The sequence below is a fragment of the Bos indicus x Bos taurus genome, chromosome X (assembly GCF_003369695.1).
Source record: "Bos indicus x Bos taurus breed Angus x Brahman F1 hybrid chromosome X, Bos_hybrid_MaternalHap_v2.0, whole genome shotgun sequence".
Taxonomy (NCBI): Eukaryota; Metazoa; Chordata; class Mammalia; order Artiodactyla; family Bovidae; genus Bos; species Bos indicus x Bos taurus.
In genome coordinates, this window is record NC_040105.1 from 68,539,888 (window position 1) to 68,554,298 (window position 14,411).

The following is a 14,411-nucleotide window of genomic DNA, read 5'->3' on the forward strand; positions in this document are numbered from 1 at the left end:
GGGGTCACACAGAGTCAGACATGACTGAAGTGACTTAGCAGCAGTAGCAGCAGAAGAAGAGAAAAAGAAAGTGTATGAGAACATTTTTGAAGAGATTATAGTTGAAAATTTTCCCAACATGGAAAAGGAAACAGCCAATCAGGTCCAAGAGGCACAAAGAGTCCCATATAGGATAAACCCAAGGAGAAACACACCAAAACACATACTAATCAAACTACCAAAACTAAACACAAAGAAAGAATATTAAAAGAATCAAGGGAGAAGCAACAAGTAACATATAAGGGAAACTCCATGCACTTAACAGCTTATCTTTCAGCAGAAACTCTGCAGGGCAGAAGGGAATGGCAAGATATATTTAAAGTATGGAAAGGGAAAAATCTACAGCCAAGATTACTGTACCCAGCAAGAATCTCATTCAAAATTGATGGAGAAATTAAAAGCTCTTCATACAAGCAAAAGTTAAGACAATTCAGTACCACCAAACAAGCTTCACAATAAATGTTAAACAGACTTCTGTAGTCAAGAAATACAACAGAAGAATAAAAGATCTACAAAATCAAACCCAAACAATTAGAAAATGGCAATAGGAACATATATATCAATAATTACTTTAAATGGAAATGGATTAAATGTTCCAACCAAAAGACACAGACTGGCTGAATGGATACAAAAACAAGACCCATATATATAGTGTCTATAAGAAACCCACCTTAGACCTCAAGACACATATAGACTGAAAATGAGAGGACGGAAAAATATATTCCATGCAAATGAGAAGCAAAAGAAAGCTGGAGTAGCAATCCTCATGTCAGACAAAATATACCTTCAAATAAAGATGACAAGTGATAAGGAAGGACACTACATAATGATCAAGAGATCAATCCAAGAGGAAGACATAACAATTGTAAATATCTATGCACCCAATATAGGAGCACCTCAATACATAAGACAAACACTAACAGACTTAAAAGGAGGAATTGACAGTAACACAATAATAGTAGGAGACTTTAACACCCCACTCACGCCAAAGGGCAGATCATCAAAACAGAAAATTAATAAGGAAACACAAGTCTTAAATGGTACATTAGATGAGATGGATCTCATTGATATCTTCAGGACATTCCATCCAAATGCAGAAGAATACACCTTCTTCTCAAGTGCACATGGAACATTCTCCAGGATAGACCACATCTTGAGTCACAAATCAAACCTCAGTAAATTTAAGAAAATTTAAATCATATCAACCATCTTATCCAACCATGCTATGAGACTAGATATAAATTAAAAGAAAAAAAAGAACTGTAAGAAATACAAACACATGGAGATTAAACCACACATTTCTAAATAACCAACAGGTTATTGAAGAAATCAAAAGAGAAATCAAAAAGTTTATAGAAACACATGACAATTAAAATGCAAAAACTCAAAACCTATGGGATGCAGCAAAAGTAGTCCTAAGAGGAAAGTTTATAGCAATAGAATCCTACCTCAAGAAACAAGAAAAACTTCGAATAGACAGCCTAACATTATACCTAAAACAACTGAAAAAAAAGAAGAATAAAAAACCCCCAAAATTCATAGAAGGAAGGAAATCATAAAGATCCAAGCAGAAATAAATGAAAAAGAAATGAAAGAAACAATAGTAAAGATTAATAAAACTAAAAGCTGGTTCTTTGAGAAGATAAACAAAATTGATAAGCCTCTAGCCAGACTCATTAAGAAAAAAAGAGAGAAGAATCAAATCACCAAAATTAGAAATTAAAAAATAGAGGTTAAAACAGACAATGCAGAAACATAGATTATAAGAGACCATTATGAACAACCTTATGGCAATAAAATGGATAACCTGGAAGAAATGGACAGATTCTTAGAAAAGTTCAATCTTCCAAAACTGAACCAGGAAGAAATGGAAATTATGAACAACCCAATTATAAGCACTGAAATTGAAGCTGTTATCAAAAATCTCCCCAAAAACAAAAGCCCAGGACCAGATGGCTTCACAGGAGAATTCTACCAAACATTTATAGAAGAGCTAATGCCTATCCTTCTAAAACTCTTTCAAAAAATTGCAGAGGAAGGAACACTTCCAAATTCATTCTACGAGGCCACCATCATGCTGATACCAAAACAAGACAAAGACAACACACAAAAAAGAAAACTATAGGCCAATATCACTGATGAACATAGATGCAAAATCCTCAAGAAAATTTTATCAAACAGAATTCAGCAACACATCAAAAAGCTCATACACCATGATCAAACCATCATCCCTTGGCTCATTCCAGGGATGCAAGGATTCTTTAATATATGGAAAGCAATCAATGTGATATACCATATTAACAAATTTAAAGATAAAAACCATATGGTCATCTCAATAGATGCAGAAAAAGCCTTTGACAAAATCCAGCACCCATTTATGATTAAAACTCTATAAAAAATGGGCATAGAAGGAACTTACCTCAACATAGTAAAGGCCATAAATGATAAGCCTACAGCAAACTTTATTCTCAATGGTGAAAAAAACTGAAAGCATTCCCCCTAAGAACAGGAACAAAACAAGGGTATCCACTTTTGCCACTACTATTCAACATAGTTCTGGAAGTCCTAGTTACAGCAATCAGAGAAGAAAAAGAACTAAAAGGAATCCAGATTGGAAAGGAAGTTAAGCTCTCAATGTTTGCAGATGACATGCTACTGTACATAGAAAACCCTAGAGATAGTATCAGAAAATTACTAGAACAAATCAGTGAATTTAGCAAAGTTGCAGGATACAAAATCAATACACAGAAATCACTTGCATTTCTATATACTAACAATGAAAAATCAGAAAGAGAAATTAAGGAATCAATCACGTTCACCAATGCAACAAAAAGAATTAAATATCTAGGAATAAACTTACCTAAGGAGACAAAAGGACTGTTCATAGAAATTATAAGACATTAATGAAAGAAATCAAAGAGGACATAAACAGATGGAAAAATATTTCATGTTCCTGGGTAGGAAGAATCAATATTGTGAAAATGACTATACTACCAAATGCAATCTACAGATTTAATGTGAGCCCCATCAAACTACCAATGGCATTTTTCACAGAACTAGAATGAAAAAATTCACAATTCATATGGAAACACAAAAGACCCCGAGTAGCTTAAGCAGTCTTGAGAAAGAAGAATGGAGCTACAGGAATCAAGCTTCCTGACTTCAGATTATACTACAAAGATACAGTCATCAAGACAGTATGGTACTGGCACAAAAACAGAAATACAGACCAATGGAACAAAATAGAAAGCCCAGAAATAAACCCATGCACCTATGGGTACCTTATTTTTGACAAAGGAGGCAAGAATATACAACGGGGCAAAGACAGCCTCTTCAGTAAACGGTGCTGGGAAAACTGGGCCGCTACATGTAAAAGAATAAAATTAGAAGACTTCCTAACACCACACACAAAGATAAACTCAAAATGGATTGACGACCTAAATGTAAGACCAGAAGCTATAAAACTCTTAGAGGAAAGCATAGTCAGAACACTTGATGACATAAATCAAAGCAAGATCCTCTATGACCAACGTCCTAGAGTAATGGAAATAAAAACAAAAGTAAACAAGTGGGACCTGATTAAACTTAAAAGCTTCTGCACAGCAAAGGAAACTATAAGCAAGGTGAAAAGACAACCCTCAGAATGGGAGAAAATAATAGCAAATGAAACAACTGACAAAGGATTAATTTCCAAAATATACAAGCAGCTCATACAACTCAATACCAGAAAAATGGGCAACCCAATCAAGAAGTGAGAAAAAAATCTAGATGGACATTTCTCCAGAGAAGACATGCAGATGGCTAACCAGCACATGAAAGGATGCTCGACATCACTCATTATTGGAGAAATGCAAATCAAAACTATGGTGAGATATCACCTCACACTGGTCAGAGTGGCCCTCATCAAAGGGTCTACAGACGTTGAATGCTGGAGGGGGTGTGGAGAGAGGGGAACGTTCTTGCACTGTTGGTGGGAATGTAAATTGATACAGCCACTATGGAGGATGTTATGGAGATTCCTTTAAAAACTAGGAATAGGACCACCATATGACCCAGCAATCCCACTCCTAGGCATATACCCTGAGGAAACCAAAATTGAAAGAGACACATGTATTCCATTGTTCGTTGCAGTACTGTTTACAATAGCTAGAACATGGAAGCAGCCTAGATGTCCATCGAGAGATGAATGGATGGATAAGTTGTGGTGCATCTACACAATGGAATATTACTCAGCCATGAAAAGGAATGCATTTGAGTCAGTTCTAATGAGGTGGATGAACCTAGAACCTATTATAGAGTGAAGTGAGTCAGAAAGAGATAGATAAATACCTTATTCTAATAAATATATACAGAATCTAGAAAAATGGTACTGAGGAATTTATTTATAGGGCAACAGTAGAGAAACAGACATAGAGAATAGACTTATGGACATGGGGAGAGGGGAGGAGAGGGTGAGATGTATGGAAAGAGTAACAAGGAAACTTACACTACCATACGTAAAATAGATAGCCAACGGAAATTTGCTGTATGCCCCAGGAAACTGAAACAGTGGCTCTGTGTCAGCCTGGAGGGGTGGGATGAGGAGGGAGATGGGAGGGAGGTTCAAAAGGGAGGGGATATATGTTTACCTATGGCTTATTCATGTTGAGGTTTGACAGAAAACAGCAAAAATCTGTAAAGCAATTATCCTTTAATAAAAAATAAATTAAAAAAAGGATTTCCCACATTTGTTGTGATCTACACAGTCAAAAGCTTTCACATAATCAATGAAGCAGAAGTAGATGTTTTTCTGTACTTCACTTGCTTTCTCTATGATCCAACGAATGTCAGCAATTTGATTTCTGGCTCTTCTGCCTTTTCTAAATCCAGCTTGTACATCTATCTGGAAGTTTTTGGTTCATGTATTATTGAAGCCTAGCTTGAAGGATTTGGGGCATAACTTTACCAGCATGAAAAATGAAAGCAATTATACAGTAGTCTGAACATTCTTTGACACTGCCCTTTTTGGGTTTGGAATAAAAACCGGTATTTTCTTGTCCTGTGGCCACTGCTGAGTTTTCCAAATTTGCTGACATATTGAGTGCAGCACTTTAACAGCATCATCTTTTAGGATTTGAAATGGCTCAGCAGGCATTCCATCATCTCTACCAGCTTTGTTTGTAATAATGCTTTCTAAGGCCCACTTGACTTCACACTCCAGGATGTGTGGCTCTAGGTGAGTAATCAAACCATCTTGGTTATCCTGATCAGTAAGACCTCTTTTGTATAGTTCTTCTTTCTATTTTTCCCACCCCTTTTTAATCTCTTCTGCCTTTGTTAGGTCTTTATTATTTTTGTCCTTTATCGTGCCCATCCATGCATGAAATATTCCCTTGCTCTCTCCAATTTCCTTGAAGAGCTCTCTAGTCTCCCATTCTATTGTTCTCCTTTATTTCTTTGCTTTGTTCATTGCAGAGGGCCTTCTTATCCTTGCTGTTCTCTGGAACTCTGCACTCAGTTGGATATATCTTTCCCTTTCTCCCTTGCTTTTTGCTACTCTTCTTTCCTCAGCTACATGTAAAGGCTCCTCAGACAACTTTGCCACTTTGCCTTCTTGAATTTCTTTTTCTTGCAGATGGTTTTGGTCACTGTCTCCTGTACAGTGTTATAAACCCTGGTCCATAGTTCTTCAGTCACTCTGTCTACCATATGTAATCCCGTAAATCTATTCGCCTCTACTGTATAGTCAGAAGGGATTTGATTTAGGTCATACCAGAATGGCCTAGTGGTTTTCCCTACTTTTTAATTTGTGTTCCTCTGAATTTTTTAATAAGGAGTTTGTGGTCTAAGCCACAGTCAGCTCCTGGTCTTGATTTTGGTGACTGATAAGAGCTTCTCCATCTTCAGCTGCAAAGAATATAATCAATCTGATTTCAGTATTGACCATTTGGTGATGTTCAGGGAATGATGCTAAAGCTGAAGCTCCAGTACTTTGGCCACCTCTTGCGAAGAGTTGACTCATTGGAAAAGACTCTGATGCTAGGAGGGATTGGGGGCAGGAGGAAAAGGGGACGACAGAGGATGAGATAGCTGGGTGGTGTCACCGACTCGATGGACGTGAGTTTGAGTGAACTCCGGGAGTTGGTGATGGACAGGGAGGCCTGGCGTGCTGAGATTCATGGGGTCGCAAAGAGTCGGACACGACTGAGTGACTGAACTGAACTGATATGTAAAATCATCTCTTGTGTTGTTGGAAAAAGCTGTTTGGTATGACCAATGTGTTCTTTTGAAAAAGCTCAGACTTTGCCCTACTTCATTTTGTACTCCAAGGCCAAACTTTACTGTTACTCCAGGTATCTTTGACTTCCAACTTTTGCACTGTATGATGAAAAGGACATCTTCTTTGGTGTTAGTTATAGTAGGTGCTGTATGTCTTCATAGAAAGGGTCAACTTCAGCTTCTTTGGCATCAGTGGTTGGAGCATTGTCTTGATCTTTGTGGTGTTGAATGGTTTGCCTTAGAAATGAACCAAGATCATTTTGTTGTTTTTAAGATTGTACCTAGGTACTTCATTTTAGACTCTGTTGTTGACTATGAGGGCTATTCCATTTCTTCTAAGGAAGTAGATATAATGGTCTTAAATTTGCCCATTCCCATCCATTTTAGTTCACTGATTCCTAAGATGTCAATGTTTACTCTTGTTGTCTCCTGCTTGACCACATCCAATTTACTGTGATTAGTTGACTTAACATTCCAGATTCCTATGCAATATTGTTCTTTGCAGCATCAGACTTTACTTTCACCACCACACATATCAACAACTGAGCATCATTTCTACTTTGGCCAAGCCATTTTATTCTTTTGGATCTATTAGTAATTGCCCTCCACTCTTCCCCAGTAGCATATTGGAAACCTTTCAACCTACAGGGGCTTGTCTTTCAATGTCATATCTTTTTGTCTTTTCATACTGTTCATGGAGTTCTTGCAGCAACAATACTGGAGTGGTTAGCCATTCCCTCGTCCAGAGGACCATGCTTCGTCAGAACTCTATAGCCCATCCATCTTGAATGGCCTTGCACAGCATGGCTCATAGTTTTACTGAGTTACAGAAGCCTCTTCGTCACAACAAGGCTGTGACCCATGAGGGGCTACAGTCCATAACCCCCAATAAAACTGAACTAATCACTCTCACATTGTGCTTTTATTTTTTTGCTCAACACCAGCACTGTCAGGATGTGGATGTGGGTCTAATATTGTGCTAATTTGAAAAATTGATACAAATATTTCAATTAAGTTTTATGAGGAAAATTTCTTTTAAAACCATTAACATATTCATATACATTTAATAAAAGTTTGATTACAGAATTCCCTGGGGTCGAGTGGTTCGAATCCTCCTTCCAATACAGGGGACACAAATTCAATCCCAGGTTGGGGAAAATTCCATATGCCATGTGGCAACTAGGCAGCTACTGAGCCTGTGCTCTAGGACACTTGAGCCCACATGCTGCAGCTATTGAAGCCCATATACTCTAGAACCCATGCTCTGCAACAAGAGAAGCCACCACAATGAGACACCCACACACCACAATGAAGAATATCCCCATTCACTGCAACTAGAGAAAGTCCGTACACAACAGCAAAGACCCAGTATAGCAAAAAAAAAAAAAAAAAAAAAAAGTTTGTTTAAAATGTACTTTTTACTATCATAAATTTTCTACCCCTGTAGATTTGGAAGTCTAAACATTAAACCATTGTTCTAGGGAGGCTTAAGATGGAGAGGATATATCTATACTTACGGCTGATTCATGTTGTTGTATGGCAGAAACCAACACAACATGTAAAGCAATTATCCTCCAAATAAAAATAAAATTTAAAAAAAGAAAAGGAACCCTTCCTTCTTAAAAATTATGCTACTGTGTGAAATGAATATTTTAATATTCAAAAATAAACCAATTTTTCGGGCTGAAGATGGTAGAGGAGTAAGTAGACATGGAGTACATTTCTCTCCACAGATATATCAGAAATACACCTTCAGACACAGAAGGTCTTGCAGAACACCAGTTAACAGTGGGCAGGAATACATGACCACTGGAAAAGAACATATAGATCCATGCAAAACTCAGTAGGATGAGAAAGGAGTGGAATAAAGAGGAGAGTGAGGAGGACTGGACCTGTATCCAGGGGGTGGGGAAACTGAAGCAGGGATCAGATCCCCACAACAGGGCAATTGTTTGGGACGGAGAAGCACTTGAGGCTGTTGGGGAGTGAAACAGCTGATGTGTGACAGTCTGAATGGAATGAGAATCACAGAGACAATCCTTGCCTCAGCCCTAAGCACTCCAGACAGGGACACAAATCCCCTAGAAAGTGCAGCGGCTGGGAGGTGAGGCGTAGGGATTTGAGATCAACCCGAGGGCAAAGTCTACTGTTGACTGTGGGGATACAGCCTGAGGGAATGTGAGGGAGGAAATCATGGTGGGAAATGCTTGTGGAGAAAAACCAGGCAGCCATGAAAGAAAGGGGATACTGCTGAGTTATCAGTGTAACCGCTTTTTCCCCACATGCCAACACCAGCAGCTGAAAAACACAGAAAGACTCCAGAGAGGTTGGCCCTTGACATGGCGCTTGACATGGCACTTGACATGCTGAGCAACAGAGAACGACCCAAGCCAGGGAAGCCAGGCTTGAGTTCACTGATGGTGTTCTTTAGTTCAGTCCAGTTGTTCAGTCGTGTCTGACTCTTTGTGACCCCATGGACTGCAGCACGCCAGGCTCCCTGTCCATTACCAACTCCTGGAGTTTACTCAAACTCATGTCCATTGAGTCAGTGATGCCATCCAGTCATCTTATCCTCTGTCATCCCCTTCTCCTCCAGCTTTCAATCTTTCCCAGCATCAGGGTCTTTCCCAATGAATCAGCTCTTCGCATCATCAGGTGGCCAAAGTATTGGAGTTTCAGCTTCAGCATCAGTCCTTCCAGTGAATATTCAGGACTGATTTCCTTTAGGACTGACAGCTTTGACCTCCTAGCTGTCCAAGGGACTCTCAAGAGTCTTCTCCAACACCACAGTTCAAAAGTATCAATTCTTCGATGCCCAGCTTTCTTTACAGTCCAAGTCTAACGTCCATAAATGACTACTGGAAAAATCATAGCTTTGACTAGACCGAACTTTGTTGGCAAAGTAAGTGAAGTCGCTCAGTCGTGTCTGACTCTTTGCGACCCCACGGACTGTAGCCTACCAGGCTCCTCTGTCCATGGGATTTTCCAGGCAATAGTACTGGAGTGGATTGCAAAGTAATGTCTCTGCTTTTTAATATGCTGTCTAGGTTGGTCATAACTTTTCTGCCAAGGAGCAAGCATCTTTTAATTTCATGGCTGCTGTCACCATCTGCAGTGATTTTGGAGACGAAAAAAATAAAGTCTCTCACTGTTCCCATTATTTCCCCATCTATTTGCCATGAAGTGATGGGACCAGATGCCATGATCTCAGCGTTCTGAAGGTTGGGTTTTAAGGCAACTTATTCACTCTCCTCTTTCACTTTCATCAAGAGGCTCTTTAGTTCCTCCTCACTTTCTGCCATAAGGGTGGTGTCATCTGCATATCTGAGGTTATTGATATTTCTCCTGGAAATCTTGATTCCAGCTTGTGCTTCATCCAGCCCAGCATTTCTCATGATGTAATCTGCATATTTGCTAAATAAGCAGGGTGACAATATACAAACTTGACAATATCCAAATCCTTTCCCAATTTGGAACCAGTCTCTCATTCCATGTCCAGTTCTAACTGATGCTTCTTGACCTGCATACAGATTTCTCAGGAGGCAGGTCAGGTGGTCTGGTATTCCCATCTCTTTCAGAATGTTCCGTAGTTTGTTGTGATCCACACAGTCAAAGGCTTTGGCATAGTCAATAAAGCGGAAGTAGATGCTTTTCTGGAACTCTCTTGCTTTTTCAGTGATCCAATGGATGTTGGCAATTTGATCTCTGGTTCCTTTGCCTTTTCTAAATCCAGCTTGAACATCTGGAAGTTTACGGTTCATGTACTGTTGAAGCCTGGCTTAGAGAATTTTGAGCATTACTTTGCTAGCGTGTGAGATGAGTGCAATTGTGTGGTAGTTTGAGCATTCTTTGGCATTGTCTTTCTTTGGGATTGGAATGAAAACTGACCTTTTCCAGTCCAGTGGCCACTGCTGAGTTTTCCAAATTTGCTGGCATATTGATTGTAGCACTTTCACAGCATCATCTTTTAGGATTTGAAATAGTTCCGCTGGAATTCCATCACCTGCACTAGCTTTGTTCGTAGTGATGCTTCTTAAGGCCTACTTGACTTAGCATTCCAGGATGTCTGTCTCTAGGTGAGTGATCACACCATCGTGATTATCTGGGTCATTGTATAGTTCTTCTGTGCATTCTCATCACCTCTTCTTAATATCTTCTGCTTCTGTTAGGTCCATACCATTTTCTATCCTTTATTGTGCCCATCTTTGCATGAAATGTTCCTTTGGTATCTGTAATTTTCTTGAAGAGCTCTCTAGTTTTTTCCATTCTATCATTTTCCTGTTTCTTTGCCATGATTACTTAGGATCTCAAGTTCTTTGAGATCAGACTTATTTTGAAAACAAATTAGTCCACTTGGATATATTTAGTAGAAATGAGGGTAATTTTAGAGGGAAAAATATTATTTATCAATGAGTGTTAAATTTCAGTTTTGTTAATGGAATTTGGAATATACTGACTCACTTCCCAGAGAGTTCCTTGCTGTTACGCTATATTAATGTAAAGTTTATTGAATTATTAAAACATATTTTAAGTTTTGTTTCTGAAGCTTATCTCAGTAATCTTTAGATGAAGATCAGATGCCCCATGACCTGCAACCAGCGGATTATGTATACTGGAAAAGACATAATTTAAAGGACTCTGTCCAACCTAGATGGAAGAACCTTTATCAGGTATTCTTAACTAGCTCACATACAGTGAAACTGAAGGAAAATTGACTCTTGGATTAATTTCAACTTCCAAAGGCCCCAGATTGGTCTATAGAGAGGACTGCTGACCTCAAACTCACCTTAAAATGACACTGCAATAGGGAAAACTACACTTAGACAAGGACGAGATGAGAAGAAGACGAGACAAGGATGAGAAGTAGACAACTTACCCATGATATTGGACCTGATTTGCATGCTCATTTATAATGTTTTCTTGAATTATTGGATTTTTGAATATAAATCAAATGTTTTCTTTCATGGACATGATCCTATGCTAGGTGTCTCATACTTCTAGATTACCTTGGTGAATTTCTCCACTACAAGGCTCTAATTGGATGACCTGTAGAAAATTTATTTTAAAAGAAAAAAATTCAGTCTTGGTCAAGCTACTCTTGATATTAGCAGGTAGGATCATCACACCTGGCCAATTGATAATGCCTGATCTGACCCTGGCCATAAATATGAATTTTCCTTTAAAGTTACTCAAAGCTAAGACAGAGAAGCACACAAAAACTCAGCCAAGGAATAAAACTTCCCAGTTATGGGATGGATTTACATGCTTAACACTAGGCTATGGTCATTTAAGTTTTAAGCCCCTGTTTTATCTTGGGACCAATGAAATCATACTAAGGATAGCCAGTGTAGTAACCCTAAGAAGTTGGACTGAGAGCCATATGGACAGTTGTTGTTCAGTCAGTCGTGTCCTACTCTTTGCAACCCTATGGATTGCAGCACACCAGGCTTCCCTGTCCTTCACCATCTCCCAAGGCTTGCTCAAACTCATGTTACTGAGTTGGTGATGCCATCCAACCATCTCAGCCTCTATTGTCCCCTTCTCCTGCCTTCAATCTTTTCCATCATCAGGGTCTTTTCCAATGAGTCGGCTCTTCACAAATGGTGGCCAAAGTACTGGAGCTTCAGTTTCAGCATCAGTCCTTCCAATGAATATTCAGGACTGATTTCCTTTAGGATTGACTGGTTGGATCTCCTAGCTGTCCAAGGGACTCTTAAGAGTCTATACCTGTGGCGGATTCATTTCTATGTTTGGCAAAACCAATACAATATTGTAAAGTTTAAAAAAAAAAAAAAGAGTCTTCTCCAACACCACAGTTCAAAAGCATCAATTTTTGGCACACAGCCTTCTTTATGGTCCAACTCTCACATTCGTACATGACTACTGGAAAAATCATAGCTTTGACTAGACAGAACTTTGTCGGCCAAGTAATGTCTCTGCTTTTTTAATACACTGTCTAGGTTTGTCATAGCTTTTCTTCCAAGGAGCAAGCGTCTTTAATTTCATGGCCGCAGTCACTATCCACAGTGATTTTGGAGCCCTAGGAAATAAAGTCTGTCATTGTTTACATTGTTTCCCCATCTATTTGCCATAAAGTGATGGGATCAGATACCATGATCTCCATTTTTTGAATGTTGAGTTTTAAGCCAGCTTTTTCACTCTCGTCTTTCACCTTCATGAAGAGGTTCTTTAGTTCCTCTTAACTTTCTGCCATAAGGGTAGTGTCATCTACATATCTGAGGTTACTGATGTTTCTCTGGGTAATCTTGATTCCAGCTTGTGCTTCATCCAGCCCAATATTTCACATGGTGTACTTGCATATAAGTTACATAAGCAGGGTGACAGTGTACAGCCTTGACATACTCCTTTCCCAATTTGGAACCATTGTTCCATGTCTGGTTTGAAATCCATTGTTACATGTCTGGTTCTAACATTTCTTCTTGATTTTCATACAGATTTCTCAGGAAACAGGTAAGGTGGCCTGGTATTCCCATCTCCTTAAGAGTTTTCCACAGTTTGTTGTGATCCACACAGTCAAAGGCTTTAGTATAGTCAATGAAGCAGAAGTAGATGTTTTTCTTAAATTCTCTTGCATTTTCTATGATCCAGTGGATGTTGACAATTTGATCTCTGATTCCTCTGCCTTTTCTAAATCCAGCTTGTACATCTGGAATTTCTTGGCTCGTGTACTGTTGAAGCCTAGCTTGTAGGATTTTGAGCATTACCTTGCTAGCATGTGAAGAGTGCAATTGTGCAGTAATTTGAACATTCTTTGGCATTGCCCTTCTTTGGGATTGGAATGAAAACTGACCTTTTCCAGTCCTGTGGCCACTGCTGAGTTTTTCAAATTTGCTGGTATATTGAGTGCAGCACTGTAACAGCATCATCTTTTAGGATTTGAAATAGCTCAGCTGGAATTCCATCACCTCCACTAGCTTTGTTTGTCATAGTGCTTCCTAAGGCCCACTTTGTACTCCAGGATGTCTCACTGCAGGTGAGTGATCACACCACTGTGGTTATCTGGGACATTAAAATCTCTTTTGTATAGTTCTTTTGTGTAATCCTGCCACCTCTTCTTAGTATCTTCTGCTTCTGTTAGGCCCATACCTTTTCTGTTCATTATTGTGCCCATTTTTGCATGGATAAATTGGCAATATATAATTTCCCAGAAAGATAAATATTCTTACAGGGCAGACTCTCAGGTGACCTGAGAATATATAGGGCTACACCTAATGGAATTTCTTGGGTTAATTCTTATTCATGACTTTGATAATATTGCTAGCTATGTTATTTGGACTTTGCCTATTTTACAAGATTATTGTTTCTTGCATTACCAAATGTGTGACTGAACCTCCGATGAAAATAATGATGACTAGACGACTTGAAGCAGTTGATCACATATATAGTCCTGCATGCAATCAATGATTGTAATAGTGTAAATCTAGCTATGGGAAGATACAAGAGGGAAGTTTTTCTGGACCATAATAGATTGAGTTAGACAGCTGGTCAGGAGCCCTTTGATTACTGTTGATAGACCTAGTCCAATAACAGCACATTTACTGGCCTATCAGCGAAATCTTCACCACACCTAGAATGAGACTGCCTAGTACAATGGGGTTGAAATGGTCATGAAATGCCTCCCAAAGTATCAAATTTATTACCATGAGGGGGCCCTGTCAACTTCAAATTGGTACTTGCCATGGGCACTTTCTCTACAAGGATTAAATCATGTGTTGTTGCAGCTGCTGACCTTCAACACACCCTAAAAGGAGTACATGGTGGACCACAGAAATGAGCCACTCTGTGCTTGGGGAAAACTGGCAGGACAGGTCTTCAGATAGATATTTTCAGGAGCCAATTTTATGAGCCCATTTCTTTTATTTCTTCAAAGCACTAAAATCCTGCATGATGATGACTGTTTCTCGTGACTAGTAGAAAACTTCACCAGACTAGCAGAAACCTTTTGGAAAAATATGTGCTTGATTGCATATATTCCCCCATTACCAAAATCACACACATACTGACCTCCCTGCTGCCTCTGGGGCAGTACTGTAGTACTGAAGTACTGTCTCCCGGGATGCAATCCTCATTTTACCCCCAAATAAAACTTAACT